At 35.5% G+C, this 18,196-nt stretch overlaps 1 pseudogene; it reads right to left on the reverse strand.

Annotated features, from left to right (window-relative positions):
- Positions 1 to 1,993: 1,993 nt before the first annotated feature.
- On the reverse strand, positions 1,994 to 18,065 carry LOC116106127 (annotated as a pseudogene).
- Positions 18,066 to 18,196: the final 131 nt, after the last annotated feature.

An 18,196-nucleotide genomic window follows, 5' to 3' on the forward strand; every position in this document is an offset into this window, starting at 1 on the left:
GAGCAAAATGACGCGGCTAGTTGGATCGATAAATTTATCGGTTAAAAAGTAATATTTGATCAACGAATAAATTTTATAAAGATTTGTGTATAAATTGAGATGATATAAAATATTTACTCTTTCTTTTATGTTATATCATATTAGTTTATACATAAATTTTTATAAAATTTGTTGGTACATATAACATTATTCTAAAAGCAAAAGGACGAAAATATCTTATATCTCTGTCACTGTCAAACACCAACCTAAATAGTTAGTCGTTGTTAAAATAAGATTGATTCTATTAAAGCAGTAAATAAACAATGGTAGATTACTGTAATACCTTCTTTCTTAACTAGTATACGTAGAAAATACATCATGATAAAATACATAAGTATAACAGGAAAAGTAATGGGCCCAAAAAATTTCTTTACTTTATATATAATTCTTTACATAACAAAATAGCATATACAAAAGCTTTAATAACGGTGGACAGTAATGTCATTTCTCTCCGCTTCCTGATGTCCATCCGATCGCTTTTCACCTATTTCCTGCAAAACATGGAAAAACAACAGGGTTTTTACTAATTGCTCAGTATGTAAATCATCTACTCTTCTATCCCCGTGACTTAATCTTGAGTTCTTTCCTTACTCTATTCTTTTTCTTTTTCATTCTCTCTTTGTTCTTTCTCTTATCTTTCACTGTTTCTAGTTCTCACTGTTCTTTCATTCTAACTTTCTTGGTTCTTTCTTTCTTTCTAATTCTCTCTCTGTTCTTTCTTTCTTCTAATCTCTCACTAACCACGATAATAATCATGGTAACATGCATGGATGAGATGCAATGCACAAAATGCATAGAGAATGCATTTTCTTTCTTCTTTTCTCTTATTCTGTTTTCTGTTTCTTTTCTATTTTTCTTTCTTTCTGTTTCTTTTCTTTCTTTCTGTTCTTTCTATTCTTTTTATTCTTTCTTTCTTGCTTTTTCTTTTCTTCTTTTCTTTTCTCTCTTTTCTTTTCTTTCTTTTCTTGTTTGCTCATTCTTTCTTATTCTTTCTTACTCTTTCTTATTCTTTGCCAATTGGACTTGGTTGATGCATGGATTCGGAGCCCCGGCCGTGTGAGTGAGTACAGTCATATCTACATGCACTCTTACGGACTGTACAAATTCTTTTCTTCTTAGGCCACTCAATTAAGGTGGTGTGCATGTAGGTATTTCTTCTTGGTACAGCCCTCATCCACATACACTCTAACGGACCGTACAAATGCTTCTTCTTCTTCTTAAGCCGCTTACTTAAGGCGGCGTGTATGTGGGAATATTCTTCTTCTTGTCACCCACGGGTTCCCCATCACAACAACCTTTCTTTTCTTCTTTTAAAGCATTCTATCTTTTTCTTTCTTTTTCTTTAATCTTTCTTTCTTTATTTTTATATGCATATGTATGCATGTGGATGGCTCATGCTTTTAATTCTTTCTAAGTGCAAACATGTAATGCAAAAATGTCATGTAGCACAAAAATAAGTTTTCTCTAAATGGTAGTTGTTCGTTTATAATAAGTTTGTGTTTCTCAAACTCTTACTTAAATATAGGGTCAAAGTACGGTGTAAGGTGACCTCAACGTCATCTTTAGAAGATGAGTTGCAAATCGAAGGATCATAGGGCTTAAATATTAACACTAGTTATATTGAATGCAAAAGTTAAAATAAATCAGCCATATTAAGATATATTATGTAACATTATTATGGTTTATTTCAACTTAACCAAGAGTCCCTTTCTTGTTAACCTCAACCCTGTGTCATTTTTCCAGACCTTTTAAACCCAAGGAACAAACAGTAACGAGTACCAAAACAATCCATTGGGTAATTGTGCTTAGACAAACAAAGCCCCGATTTATTATAAAACTGTTTTACAAAATGTATGTTTCATCCAATTTCAATAGCATGTGTTTGACCGCGCTGCTTACTCTCAAGGCAGACAGCTGCGGGCATTACACCTTTTGCTTCAACTAAATAACCAAACTATTGATGAGCTGAAGACCAAGAATTTGCTCAATCCAGTTAAATGCTATAGGGCTCAAGAACCATCGGGAATGCCAAAGGAACTGACCAAAGCGAGTGCATGTGGTCGCACTCGCTACACAGTTGTTGACTTCTTTCCTCACAGCAGCATCATTGTCTGTTGATAAATACGCATATCGGAGAAACGCAGCATCTTCTTCCAAGCATATTAAGCATACAACGATCTCAACAAACTAGGACATGCTGCAGAAGAAACAATTCACCTGCTCAGCAACTTCCATTTCACCTTTTTAACTCATTTTGTTATAATATTAATAACAACACTAATGCTAATTGCAAACAAACCCAAATATTTATACTTCCAACAGAATATTGGAAACTGTAAGTATCCCAAAAATGTTATCTGGCTGTAATAAAAGGACTCTGCATACCTAAGATTTCTTAATCTGCTATTTCATTTTCCATTCAAAACAGTTGATTTCCATTGCAGCTTTTTACTTGGTCATAATATCACAACCTTTATATACCCATACAAATTGGACAAATGGATATCTGAAATTGGTTCTAGATTTCATGCGGAGGTCAAAGTAAATAAGTTACTATAAATAATTGCTAAAATTTACCTTCAAAGAACCCTCTGATACAGTTGCCTCAGCCTCAATAAAGGTTTGCAATATTAATCTATCTGAAAAAGCTCTACCCAAATCTTCTGCAAGCTGGTAACTCTGGGTGTGGTAAAATGAAAACAGCAATTAGAGAAGAATACTGCAAATGGGAGGAGAAGCAGTTTCAAGTTTGGTTACATAAGACCATTCTCACCAGAATGAAGGCATACTCTTTCTTTGTCCCCGGCTTGATGCTGCGACACTTCCAAAGCAAAACGACTCAAGAGATCTCTCTCCCTTAAGCAGAACATCCATCTGACTTGCACAGAGGTTAGCAACAATCAATAATATTTACAATAGCAATTGTAAAAGCTAAATTAGCTTACTTGAAACTGGCTGCTCCTGAGATAGACTTCAAGTTGAGATGGGATCACAGGGCAAGGCTTATTCATGTGTTCTAATCCCAAACCTTTGAAAGAATTATTCTCGTCTTAGCTGCTATATACTCTGCAAGAAGCGCCTTGCTAACCTATATTCACACATTTAACCTCACAAATTAATTTGATTTACAAATAGTCTATTGAGAATGTAAAAATGAGTAGAAATATACTTCCATATTAAAATTTAGCCATTTAGCAAAACAAATTAAATTGGTAACTCAAGCTTAACATAAAAATCTACAAATCAAAATTGAATATTGCAATCTGCACATTGTGATCCAAGAAGCAGGAGATTCTAAGATTCAACCTATATAACTGCCAGAGTGTTATCAATACTCAATATAACTAAACTCATTTATTCAAGAACAAAAATATTGTTAGCCTCCAACCTTGGAGATGGCTACTAATATTCATGTCATTTGAAGAAGGTATTAGAATCTACATTTTCGTGTCTTAGATAGACTGATACCTATTCTAATTTTTTTTTTAAATGAATGAAAATACTCAGCCAGGTCATTTTGAAAAACAATTTATACCAAATATTGAAGTCTTACATTAAAAATTTTGTAAAAAAAGACCATAAACTTTATGCTACCTGCTGCATCAGACATTGTTATCCCCTTCAAAAGTAGACTGCACATCGAATTACTTTTCAAATGACCACATATTCCAGTCTTAAGTCCCTGTCCTCCACAAGCTCACGACATTCCTGAAAGTACAGTAATGTCACTTTGGTGAAACCACTTAGCAGGAAGGTATATACCACAATTAATTGCAGAAGCATGTAAAAAATTCAACTAATTGCAGGTTCTCACTGTAGTGTTCGCATATTATGCCAGGTATGTGCGGCCTTGAGTGCGCTTGAAACAACATGAATGTTTTGTTTGACTAGGTGTTCTATTCACATATATCATCTTCAAGTATTTGTGGCCGAACTCATTGCATATCTGTAGCCCAGCAAGAATTGGGAGAAAAGGGAGAGGACGGCAGGGGAAAACAAGAATAGCAGTTTTGTTAGTTAAGATCATCAAGAGACAGGTCTTTTAAGATTAGTGTCATTCGCATACCACATATTACTGAAGCAATCAGGATACTTACATAAGTACTAACTAAGTGAAAAACAAAGACACTTGTAATAGGATCAAACTCCCAACTTAGCTTTGAAAAACAAATAAAAACTGCAAGAATTTTAAATGTGCCAACACAGTGGAAAATCCAGTTTCATACATATACTCAGTTGATACTGGATGCTATTTCTACATTCATTGTAATGAAAGTGCAAGACAAAAGTTAATATCCCAAATACTTCCAATTATATATATTTCTTTCGATAGGAGCTAAAATTAAATTTCACAATACAAGTTATTGAGATGCTTACGTCTTTGCAAGGAGAGGCAATAGTCGCCGTTGATGACTTGGGTAATCAAGCAACAGGTTTCAGGCCCATTTGGTGAAATAGAGAAACCCGTCTAGATAATGCATACCTTATAGCAATTGCTAAACCAATCTAAAGGAGAAGAAGCTATTTTCAGTACTTCATAATTAGTTCTTATGATTCTGCATCACAGGCCCTAGAATTATACACATGCATCAAAATTGTCCAACCAAATACAGACCAAATTTAAAATGTATTTTACCTTTGATATGTACACTGCACTAGCTCAATAGTTACACACCAGATGTTAAAGGGGCCATAAAAGCGGCAAACCTCTGAACATAATATACTTATATTAGCATTTAGAAAGTTAGATAAATAGCTAGAAGAAAAAAATAGAACAAAATGCCATCCACAGCAAGATAATTACCTGATCTGGGTCTTTAATTGCACTCAGGTATTCCCCATTTGGTAAACATCAGCAACCGAATTCAATAAATTCTCCCTGGGGATGCGGACGTCAAACCTGGACAACATTCCAAAACTTCTAGAGTTACACTCAACCATAGAAAAAATAAATTAAGGTCATTGAAGCATGAAGGAGAACAGTTGTCTCATAATTATTACCAAGAGACGACCATTATCAACACCATTCAACCCATTTTATGACCACAGTCAGCTATCTGGATATTAGGACAGATGTTACCATCTTCATCCTGATCGGCAAATAAGCATGAACCCCTGATTTTTCCCATTAATTTCAAGCTGCGAAAAGACCACTGTAGTGTTGCATGCTAAACAGGCAAAACAACAAAAACAATGTAAGCACAATGCTGCAAGAACAAAAACAGTGCGTACAAAATTTTACATGTGGCACAGGAATCAAAAACCTTATGAAATTAAAAGAGATTCTTACATTAGCGGCCCACCAATCCAGTACTTCTGAGCAGATTCACAAGAGTGTTTATAACAACTCGCCCCTCAATTTTCTTAGGTATTTTGAGATTATCAGGGTTATCTTTTTCTGTTACAATTTTATCCCTTATTAATAAAAATTTTAGACAATAATACCCCTACTTTAAAACAAATTTACATTAATATTCTATTTCAATTTTACCCTTGTTAATTAAAATTTTGGACAATAATACCCTTATATTTAAAATAATTTACAGACCACCACTCACCGAGCCACCACCGCCATTGCCACCCAGCCACCACCGCCGGTAGCAACCAACCACCACGAACCGTCGCCGAAAAATCGTCGGAGTCCTTGAAAAGGAACGAAATTCCGTGGGAGGCTCCGGGAGGCTTCGATATGGCCGTTTTCGGCCATATTGATGGCTGAAAACAGCCATATCAGGCCAGATTTGGCCAGAAATGGCCAGATCTATTCTGGCCATTTCCGGCCAGATCGATGGAACTGGTCGTTAACGGCCAGATCTGGCCTGATATGACTGTTTTCGGCCATCAATATGGCTAGAAACGGCCATATCAAAGCCTCTTTGTCACGGTGAGGTACTCACGGGTGCTTTCGGAGATTTTCGGCTGTGGTTTGCAGTGGCGGCAAGCGGCGGCAGGAGGTGGGGGTGATTTCATCATAAATTAAAGTTTTATATAAGCGGGGTTGTTTTAGCTAAATCTGAAATATTGGGGGTTAAAAGAAATTATTCAAAAATTAATAATAAAAATAATCTTATATTAATATTTAAAAGGGGGACAATTTAGTAATTTAAAGAACATACCCACCAATTTATTCCCCATAACCAAACATATTCATATAACATACCCACCAACTAACCAAACATATTTTTTTAAAGATTCTCAGTAATCTTCCAAGGTAATCTATCTTCCCAGTAATCTAACATTCCTGAACCAAACGTCCCCTTATTTTAATGCTATATTAATCGTCGATGTCACGTGATGACATGGATATCCAATTCCATTACTTCTGAATATATTATATTTTAACGGTCATCATCTTTAAATATCTAACCGAAGTACAATAATTTGAATAATTAAATTTATGTAAACGACTTTTTCCAAACCCAAGGTTTCCCTTAATGACACTTCACACCCAAAAGGTTTCAAAATATCATTTCTTCACCCAAAATTTATATTCTGTTCAGACCCAAAGTTGATTTCGCACTACCATTTGAACTTCCGGTCTCTTCTTTACAAAAACCCTCACACTCTACAACTCGATTTCTCACTGATTGTTGTCCACCACAAAGCTAGGGTTTCCTATTTTTGATTGATTTTCGATTGATTCTGACGGTGAATATTCAATTAATCACCACCGTTCGATCCACTAACCTCTATTCTATAAAAAACCTCTTACCTTAACTCTTGGCAACTCGTTGAACATCGGTTGAAAAAGTGAAGTGTATTTTAAGTATTAACGGAATATAAATTTAGGGTTGGAAATGTGGTACTTTAAAACTTTTGGCGGGCAAACCTTGGGTGGGAAAAAGTTATTTACCCTTAAATTTAAGATCAAAAGTCAAAAGAACAACAGTGTGGAATGGAAACGGGAATTTTTGGGCACGACAAGGTAAATGATATTTTTGATAAGGTTGTTCGAGTTGCCAAGTCCAATTGCATTGCATATGCACTGAGGTCATATTTGTAGATACAAAAAAGTGTCTAGAATACAGAGTGTGGGTCCGTTTTAATATTTTTAATGTGTTTTTTTTTTTTTTTTTTTTAATGGTAGTTTGTTCGTTTATAATAAGTTTGTGTTTCTCAAACTCTTACTTTAAATATGGGTCAAAGTACGGTGTAAGGTGACTCAACGTATCTTTAGAAGATGAGTTGCAAATCGAAGGATCATAGGGCTTAAAATATTAACACTATGGTATATTGAATGAAAAGTTAAAAAAAATAACAGCCTATTAAGATTATTATGTAACATATTATGTTATTTCAACTAACCAAGAGTCCCTTTGCTTGTTAACCTCAACCCTGTGTCATTTTTCCAGTACCTTTTAACCCAAGGAACAAACAGTAACGAGTACCAAAACAATCCATTGGGTAATTGTGCTTAGACAACAAGAGCCCCGATTATTAATAAACTGTTTTACAAAATGTATTTCATCACAATTCAATAGCATGTGTTTGACCGGCTGCTTACTCTCAGGCAGACAGCTGCGGGCATTACACCTTTGCTTCAACTAAATAACCCAAACTATGATGAGCTGAAGACCAGAATTTGCATCAATCCAGTTAAATGCTATAGGGCTCAAGAAACCATCGGGAATGCCAAAGGAACTGACCAAAGCGAGTGCATGTGGTCGCACTTCGCTACACAGTTGTTTGACTTCTTTCCTCACAGCAGCATCATTGTCTGTTGATAAATCCGCATATCGGAGAAGGCAGCATCTTCTTCCAAGCATATTAAAGCATACAACGATCTCAACAAACCTAGGACATGCTGCAGAAGAAACAATTCACCTGCTCAGCAACTTCCATTTCACTTTTTAACTCATTTTGTATATATTATAACAACACTAATGCTAATTGCAAACAAACCCCAAATATTTATATTCCAACAGATATTGGAAACTGTAAGTATCCCAAAATGTTATCTGGCTGTAATAAAAGGACTCTGCATACCTAAGATTTCTTAATCTGCTATTTCATTTTCCATTCAAAACAGTTGATTTCCATTGCAGCTTTTTACTTGGTCACTAATATCACAACCTTTATATACCCATACAAATGGACAAAGGATATCTGAAATTGGTTCTAGATTTCATGCGGAGGTCAAAGTAAATAAGATAATAAGTTACTATAAATATGCTAAAATTTACCTTCAAGAACCCTCTGATACAGTTGCCTCAGCCTCAATAAAGGTTTGCATATTAATCTATCTGAAAAAGCTCTACCCAATCTTCTGCAAGCTGGTAACTTGGGTGTGGTAAAATGAAAAACAGCAATTAGAGAAGAATACTGCAAATGGGAGGAGAAGCAGTTTCAAGTTGGTTACATAAGACCATTCTCACCAGAATGAAGGCATACTCTTTACTTTGTCCCCGGCTTGATGTGCTGCGACACTTCCAAAGCAAAACGATCAAGAGATCTCTCTCCCTTAAGCAGAACGCATCCATTGACTTGCACAGAGTTAGAAACATCAAATAAATTTACAATAGCAATTGTAAAAGCTAAAATTAGTTACTTGAAACTGGCTGCCTCTGAGATAGAACTTGCAAGTTGAGATGGGATCACAGGGCAAGGCTTTTCATGTGTTCTAATCCCAAACCTTTGAAAGAATTATTCTCGTCTTAGCTGCTATATACTCTGCAAGAAGCGCCTTGCTAACTATATTCACACATTTAACTCACAAATTAATTTGATTTACAAATAGATCTATTGAGAATGTAAAAATGAGTAGAAATATACTTCCATATTAAAATTAGCCATTTAGCAAAACAAATTAAAAATGGTAACTCAAAGCTTAAATAATAAATTACAAATCAAAATTGAATATTGCAATCTGCACATTGTGATCCAAAAGAAGCAGGAGATTACTAAGATTCAACCTATATAACTGCCAGAGTGTTATCAAACTAATATAAACTAAACTCATTTATGATCAAGAACAAAAATATTGTTAGCCTCCAACCTTGGAGATGGCTACTAATAATTCATGTCATTTGAAGAAGGTATTAGAATCTAACATTTTCGTGTCTTAGATAGGCTGATACTATTCTAATTTTTTTTTTAAATGAATGAAAATACTCAGCCAGGTCATTTTGAAAAACAATTTATACCAAAATATTGAAGTCTTACATATAAAAGGTTTGTAAAAAAAGACCATAAACTTTATGCTACCTGCTGCATCAAGACATTGTTATCCCCTTCACAAAGTAGACTGCAATCGAATTCACTTTTCAAATGACCAACATGATTCTCAGTCTTAAGCCCTGTCCTCCACAAGCTTCACGACATTCCTGAAAGTACAGTAATGTCACTTGGTGGAAACCACTTAGCAGGAATGTAATAACACAATATATAATTGCAGAAGCATGTAAAAAATTCAACAATAATTGCAGGTTTCACCTGTAGTGTGTGACATATTATGCAGGTATGTGCGGCCTTGAGTGCGCTTGAAACAACATGAATGGTTTGTTTGACTGAGGGTTCTATTCACATATATCATCTTCAAGTAATTGTGGCCGAACTCATGCATATCTGTAGCCCAGCAAGAATTGGGAGAAAAGGGAGGAGGACGGGCAGGGGAAACAAGAATAGCAGTTGTTTAGTTAAGATCATCAGAGACAGGTCCTTTAAGAATTAGTGTCATTCGCATACCACATATTACTGAAGCAATCAGGATACTTACATAAGTATCTAACTAAGTGAAAGAACAAAGACACTTGTAATAGGATCAAACTCCCAACTTAGCTTTGAAACAAAATAAAAACTGGCAAGAAATTTTAAATGTGCCAACACGTGGAAAATCCAGTTCTACATATACAGTTGATACTGGATGCTATTTCTAATTCATTGTAATGAAAGTGCAAGACAAAAGTTAATATCCCAAATACTCCAATTTATATATATATTCTTTCGATAGGAGCTAAATTTAAATTTCACAATACAAGTTATTGAGATGCTTACGTCTTTGCAAGGAGAGGCAATAGTCGCCGTTGATGACTTGGGTAATCAAGCAACAGGGTTTCAGGCCCATTTGTGAAATAGAGAAAGCCCGTCTAGATAATGCATACCTTATAGCAATTGCTAAACCAATCTAAAAGGAGAAGGATGCTTATCAGTACTTCATTAAGTTTCTTATAGTTACTGCATCACAGGCCCTAGAATTATACACATGCATCAAAAGTTGTCCAACCAAAATACAGACCAAATTTAAAATGTATTTTACCTTGATATGTACACTGCACTAGCTGCAATAGTTACACGACCAGATGTTAAAGGGGCCATATAAAGCGGCAAACCTGAACATATATACTTATTAGCATTTAGAAAGTTAGATAAATAAGCTAGAAGAAAAAGAAATAGAACAAAATGCCATCCAACAGCAAGATAATTACCGATCTGGGTTAGCTTAATGCACTCAGGTATTCCATTTGGTGAAACATCAGCAACCGAATTCAATAAATTCTCCTGGGGATGCGGACATTGTCAAACTCGGACAACATTCCAAAACTTCTAGAGTTACATCTCAACCATAGAAAAAAATAAATTTAAGGTCATTGAGCATGAAGGAGAACAGTTGTCTCATAATATTCCAGAGACGACCATTATCAACACCATTCAACCAATTTTATGACCACAGTCAGCTATTCGGATATTAGGACAGATGTTACCATCTTCATCCCTGATCTGGCAAATAAAAGCATGAACCCTTGATTTTCCCATTAATTTCAAGCTGCGAAAAGACCAGTATGTGTTGCATGCTAAACAGGCAAAACAACAACAAAAAACATGTAAGCACAGATGCTGCAAGAACAAAAAAAGTAGCGTACAAAATTTACATGTGGCACAGGAATCAAAAAACTTATGAAATTAAAAAGAGATTCTTACATTAGCGGCCCACCAATCAGTACTTCTGAGCAGATTCACAAAGAGTGTTTATAACAAACTCGCCGTGTTTGAATCATAAGTGGTAACCGTTTCAATTCCTCTGACCTAAAAACAACAGTCCCAACAACAGTTCAAAAATAAAGGATATCATAAGATTCTACAAAAGGAATTAAAAAACAGTACTATCATACATTACTTCCATGTCCCAACTCCGTCATTGAAAAGCAACCCTTCACCAATAATTCTCAGGTCTCTCAGCCACTTGTCGTGGTGGCGCTTCGTCCCGAAAAATTGGATGGCCCACCCCTGCAACCAAATCAGAATCCAAAACTTTTTTTAATTTTAATCAAAAATCCAGCTCGTACAAATTAATTAAATGACAAATTTCAATATTAATTACCACAAGAAGAAGTGAACACCGAGCTTGATGGCGAGCGAGTGGTCGAACATACTGACAACTTCAAGAAGAGCTAATTTGGTCAGCTCAGCTTCGACTCCTTTGGCAGTAAGCCAGCCTTGAAAAACCCTCTTTCGAGCAAGTAGGAAATTCTCTTCATTGTCATCTCCCGTTGTTGCTCCATCGACTGATTATAATCAGGCGATATAAAGACTTTCTCTCCCGCTTTTTTCGGATTAAAAAGTTTTGCTCTGTACGATGAGATTGAACAGCCAGTCTCGGTCTTGGACGTTGTGGCCATCCAATAGTTTCCGCATCTCTTTGATGTCGAATCGTAAAGTTTGAGTTCGGGCGGGAGAGTAACTTAAGCATGCGTTTGTGGAAATAATCTGAGAAGAATTGGATTGCAAGAGATGATCGCTGAGGATTTTGGCTCGTGTGAAAAGCGCGATCCATTTTGTTGTGAGACGAGGATGTGATGGAGGAGGTCTGATTTGTAAGTGGAATTGTTTAACGGCTAAAGGGCGTTTGATTTTACGCGTGCAAGCGGTGGTGTGAGCAAAATGACGCGGTAGTTGGATCGATAAATTTATCGGAAAAAAATTAGTATATTTGATCAACGAATAAATTTATAAAATTTGTGTATAAATTAGTGATATAAAATTTACTCTTTTTTTATGTTATATCAATTATTTATACATAAATTTTATTAAAATTTATATGGTACATATAACATTATTCTAAAAGCAAAAGGACGAAGAAAATATCTTATATCTCTGTCACTGTCAAACACCAACTAATAGTTAGTCGTGTTAAAATAAGATTGTTCTATTTAAAGCAGTAAATAAACAATGGAGATTACTGTAATACCTTCTTTCTTAAAGTATACGTAGAAATACATCATGATAAAATACATAAGTATAACAGGAAAAGTAATGGGCCCAAAAAAAAATTTCTTACTTTTATATAAATTCTTTACATAACAAAATAGCATATACAAAAGCTTTAATAAGGTGGACAGTAATGTCATTTCTCTCCGCTTCCTGATGTCCCTCGGCTTTTCAACTTTTCCTGCAAAACATGGGAAAAACAACAGGGTTTTACAATTGCTCAGTATGTAAATCATCTACTCTTCTATTCCCGTGACTAATCTGAGTTCTTTCTACTTATTCTTTTTCTTTTTCATTCTCTCTTTGTTCTTCTTATCTTTCACTGTTTAGTTCTCACTGTTCTTTCATTCTAACTTTCTTGGTTCTTCTTTCTTTCTAATTCTCTCTCGTTCTTTCTTTTTCTAATCTCTCACTAACCACGATAATAATCATGGTAACATGCATGGATGAGATGCAATGCACAAAATGCATAGAGAATGCATTTTCTTTCTTCTTTTCTTTATTCTGTTTCTGTTTTTTTTATTTTCTTTTCTTCTGTTTCTTTTCTTTCTTCTGTTCTTTTATTTTTTTATTCTTTCTTTTTTTTTTTCTTTTTTTCTTTCTCTCTTTTCTTTCTTCTTTTTGTTTGTCATTCTTCTTATTCTTTTTCTTTTTATTCTTTGATTGGACTTGGTTGATGCTGGATTCGGAGCAGACGAGCCCCGGCTGTGGTGAGTGAGTCAGTCATATCTACATGCACTCTACGGACTGTACAAATTCTTTTCTTTAGGCCACTCATTAAGGTGGTGTGCATGTAGGTATTCTTCTTGGTACAGCCTCATCCACATACACTCTAACGGACCGTACAATGCTTCTTCTTCTTCTAAGCCGCACTTAAGGCGCGTGTATGTGGGAAATATCTTCTTCTTGCACCCACGGGTTCCCCATCACAACAAACCTTTCTTTTTTTCTTTAAAGCATTCTATCTTTTTCTTCTTTTCTAATTCTTTCTTTCTTTATTTTTTTTTTTTTTTTTATAGGCATATGTATGCATGTGGATGGCTCATGCTTTTAATCTTTCTAAGTGCAAACATGTAATGCAAAAATGTCATGTAGCACAAAAATAAGTTTTCTCTACTCATGCACACACTTCTCTTAAGCATTGCATCAAACATCATGTATGCATACGCAATTTCTATTTCTTTCTCAATCTACCAATAATTGGAGGAAAACTCCCTTAAATCATCACTAATCCTGGCCAGAGAAATTACACTTCATGAATCTTCTTAAAACTATTTCCAACTTCTATCAACACAACCATCCTTCTCATGGTGGAAATCCAATCATGGACCATCATCAAACTCAATAACAATTCCATCCACAAATCTCAAGCATATAAATCATAAAGATTCATATGAAACAATCTCTACACTTTTATTGCTCAAACAAGGATTAGAGTTGGATTTACTACTTGTGCTTGAGTAATTCCACTACATTCCTCTTCTTTGATGGACTTGTTCTTTCTCTAAAACCCTAAGCACCAAACACTATAAGAATCAACACTTTTACAAAATAATCTCATATCTATAGCAAGAATCCTTACCTTTGGATGCTTAGGATCAAATCTTTACCAAAATCCAACCAAAAACCCTCTAATCTTCCTTAAAAATTTGATGAAAAGATGAGAGAGTTGGAGAGTAGAAATGGCGGTGTAGTGTAGAGATGAGAGGATGGAGATTAAACCCCTTATATCTCATATTAATATGCATGTTTTCCCATTTTGCCCTTGCACTTTCTTTAAAATTCCATCTTTGCCCTTTAGTTCATTACCAATACACCCCCATCTCCATTACATTCTCCATGAAATTTTCTTACTTTTCACTCCCACTTTTACTACTATGGGGTAGATGGTCACTTTGCCTAAAGGAAAAAAAATTCTCTAAAAACTTCTCAAGAATTTCAACCAGCTCTTAGCCCCGGTGAAGATTTTCTTCACCTCAGCAAAAAATTCCAAGCATACGTCGCCGCGGCGAACTTATTCTTCGCCTCGACAAAGTCTACAATTTTAACTTCGCCAATCCTTCACCACTCAGGGCAAACAGCAATATTAACAGCATACAAGTTTGGCTAAGGGAAACAAACAACAGTAAGGACAATAAGCATACAAGCTACGTACCTCAAAAGTGGGCGTACAATTACTAGATTCAAAGTTTTTTTTTTTTTTTTTTTTTTGTAATAGTAACAAAATAATAATACAAGAGGTCTACAAGTAAGGACACCAAAGTTTTTAAGCGTAAACGTGGGCAAAAGCTATGATAAGTAAGGTAACTAAAAGGTGGCGTACAATTACTAGATCAAAGTTTTTTTTTTTTTTTTTTTTTTGTAATAGTAACACAAGAATAATTCAAGAGATCAAAGTAAGGACACCAAAGTTTTTAAGGCGTAAGTCGATTGCGGTGGGTGCAAAAGCTATGATGTTTAATGTTTATGTAGTGCTAAAAGGTGGGTCGGTGGACAGTGGACCTCACAAAACATACCAATTAAATTTAGTGATATTTTAGAAGGGTTTACGATCACAGTCACGTGACTCACATGCTATATTATCCGACGAATCAGACGGACCTTCTCCTGCAAATTAAAAAAGATTAATCAAGAGAATAATAGAATAAAAGGAGTACATTAGCATTAATATTTTATAACACTCCAAAATATATTTTCTAATTAAAGGATAAATGGGCAAGGCCACGTTTTTCCATGTTAATTAGAAGCACAAGTCCTATTCATAACTTGGACCTTATTCTTCAATATTATTTTCGATTTCAATCAAATTATTAACAATTTTTAATGTGAAATATTTTTATTTAATGAACAAAACAGTAAGATAGTAAAATGTTATTGTTTTCCATACTCTCCTCGAAGGCGCGTGTTGTCCTTATTTGTGCACTTAACAGAAAGTCTTTAACAGAAATTATGGGAGGTCATTTTCGACAAAATCCGAAAACTGAAACGATGTCGTAGGGGCAACAACATAACCTTAAGAAACATAATGATTGGATAAGCGGATAAGGTCGTTGCTTATCTCCAACTACAATTGCTTATGCATTGGGGTTCTAAACAATGACGTGTCTGTACTCAACCATTCTAGAACGCCATTTTGTAGTTGACGTGGCAGTACGGGGGATGTCAGGTTCAAGACTCTAAATCTTGTTTCTTAACAAATATAATTTTTTTTTTTTAATAAGCGGGTCATGCCTAGGGTTGTATACGAGCCAAGCCGAGCCGAACACTACGGTGTTCAAGCTTGGCTCGTGAAAATTTAACGAGCTTGAGCTCGAGCTCGAGTTCGACGAGCTTTGAAAACTAGGCTTGAAGCTCTAGTTCGTTAAATATTTTGAGCTCAAATTCAGCTCGCAAACCGCTCATTTATGAGCCCTCAATCCAAAGCAATCCATCAACAATCCTTCAAAATAGCCCTAATACAAAGCCAACCCACTAATCATCACCAACCATCATCAAATCCAAAGCCAAATAGCCACAAATATATGACTCAAAATTCCATCAACTATGAGAGATAGAAGAAAAGAGAAGAGGAGAGAAAAGAGAAGCAAAGAAAAGCAAAGAGGAAGAAGGAAAGAGATGGAAGAGCGAAGGAAAAGTAAGAAGAAAGGTGAAGAAGAAGAAGGAAAATGGAGGAGAAAAAAGACAAGGAGAAAAAAGATGAAGAAAAGGGAATGAGAAAGTGGCGGCGCTGGAGAAAGAAGATAGGGTTTAGGAAGTGGGATAATTTATATTGGATATAGTAAATTACATATAACCCCCTGATATTTAAAAAAATAGCACTTATACCCTTTCGAGCCATTCACGAGCCTATCGAGCCGAGTAGTGGGTGGTTCGTAGCTCGGCTCGAGAGGGTACTCGAGCCGCTCAAGCTCGAGCTCGGCTCGACTTTTGTCAGTCGAATCTGGCTCGTTCGAGCCGAGCCGCGAGCTACTCGCGAGCGGCTCGGTTCGCTTACAGCCCTAGTCGTGCCAGTTGATGCTCACTTAAAGTTAATCTCTCTAAGTTCCGAAATTAATAATCGAATAATTCTTTAGTAAGGTTCTAAAATTAACAATCGTGTGAGTCTTCGGTATTCACTGATTATCCATTAAAAACTAAAGTGAATCAAATTTAAAATCCTTTAAATAATACATTTAAAAGTTAACAACTCGATCATATAATGATAATTAAATACAAATTATTTTGTGTTGCTTGGACTCTATTTGATTAAGCACTAAAAAAACAATTCAATATAAACTGAAGTACTTTATGATAACGAAGAAATAAACCAAATAATTAAATAAAGATAGATTATTACAAGATAATTATATAACAGTGTTAAGTTGCGTGGACTGACACCCACTCATTTCCTCAAGAGAAAATTACTTAATTGGATACTTGGGTTTGGAATCACAATGAAAGTTGATTTAAAAGTAGTAATAAAAAAAAAAAAAAAAAAAAAAAAAGAGGAACAGAAAATGATTTAAACGAACTAACGCTGTAAACGAGCCGAGTCAAGTCAAGTTTTCGACTTATCAAGCTCGACTCGTTTGCTACAGGATCAAGCTCGAGTTCGAGCTCGATCCTGTCGAGTCAAAGAAAAGGGACTCGGACTCGAGCTCGATCAAGTTCGAGCCAACTCGACTTCATCTTCATCATCTGCATCTTTATCTCCATCATCTTCATCATCTGCATCTTTATCTCCATCATCTTCATCATCTGCATGACTGCATCATCTGTATATCTTTATCTTCATCATCTTCATCTTTATCTCCATCATCTTCATCTCCATTTTCATCTCCATCTCATCTTCATCTTGTAGAAAATCACGATTTACACTGCTTCCATCTCCATCTTCTTCATCTTCATCTTCATCTTCATCATTGTCTTTCATCTTCTTCCTCAATACAACCTTATTTTGATTTTGATTTTTTATTATGAAAATTTGCAAGAACAAATTTAAGAGTTAGGGTTTGTCGATTTGGGAAATCTGATTTGAGGGTTTAATTTTGTGTTTTAGAACTAATTACATTGAGGGGTTAAAACTAAAGAATAAAGACAACACTTCAGTCCCCCACTATTTATAAAATATAACAAATAGAACCCTGCTTAGCCGAGCCACATCAGGTTCGCGAGCCTTCAAGCCGAGCCTCCCCATGTTCAAACTCGGCTCGTTTTATACAGCGAGCTCGAGCCGAGTTGACTCGGCTAATCACGAGCCGAGTTGACTCGGCTAATCACGAGCCGAGTCATAAACGAGCTTCAGACGAGCCGAGCCAAGCCGACTCAAGAGCCGTTCGACTCGTCTGACAGCCCTAAAACGAACTGATTTTATAATCACCAGTATCCCCTCAGTTTACGATAAAATAGAGAAGAAAAAATATGTTCTCAAAGCTGCAAAGTTCACATCCTTGAAGCTATTCATGTAGAATGTATAGATTTGTTATGAGGCAAGAGGAAAGAAATTTAAGGAGCTGCAGAAGGTCAAGCTTTGGAGAGGGTTTCATTTTATATTATGGTATTTACAGGAGTTGGTATCTAAATGATATTGGATCTATTTAATGATATGTATGGGCAATGAAAAAATGGGATCGTTTAAGATTCATATATTTAGAATAGAATGACTTAGCGGTAAAATTAGTTGCGGTATCCGGTGAGGAAGGTACAATAACGTGTTCTTCATTTAAGGCAACGCCAATGTCAGACAGCGAAATGACTATTCACAACTACTACCTGCCCTGGGTAAACTTAATGAAAATACAGATATACACATTCATTAGACCATCATTCATCTCATGCCCCATGCTGACCAATAAATGCTGCCTTCTCAGTTCTCACTTCTCACTACCAAATTTAACATCAACTACAATAAAAGATAAGTATATAATACTCCAAACTCCCAGATTTTTTAACTCCCTTGTTGGGTTGCAAGTGA

The sequence above is a fragment of the Pistacia vera genome, unplaced genomic scaffold (genome assembly GCF_008641045.1).
Source record: "Pistacia vera cultivar Batoury unplaced genomic scaffold, PisVer_v2 Contig51, whole genome shotgun sequence".
Classification (NCBI taxonomy): Eukaryota; Viridiplantae; Streptophyta; class Magnoliopsida; order Sapindales; family Anacardiaceae; genus Pistacia; species Pistacia vera.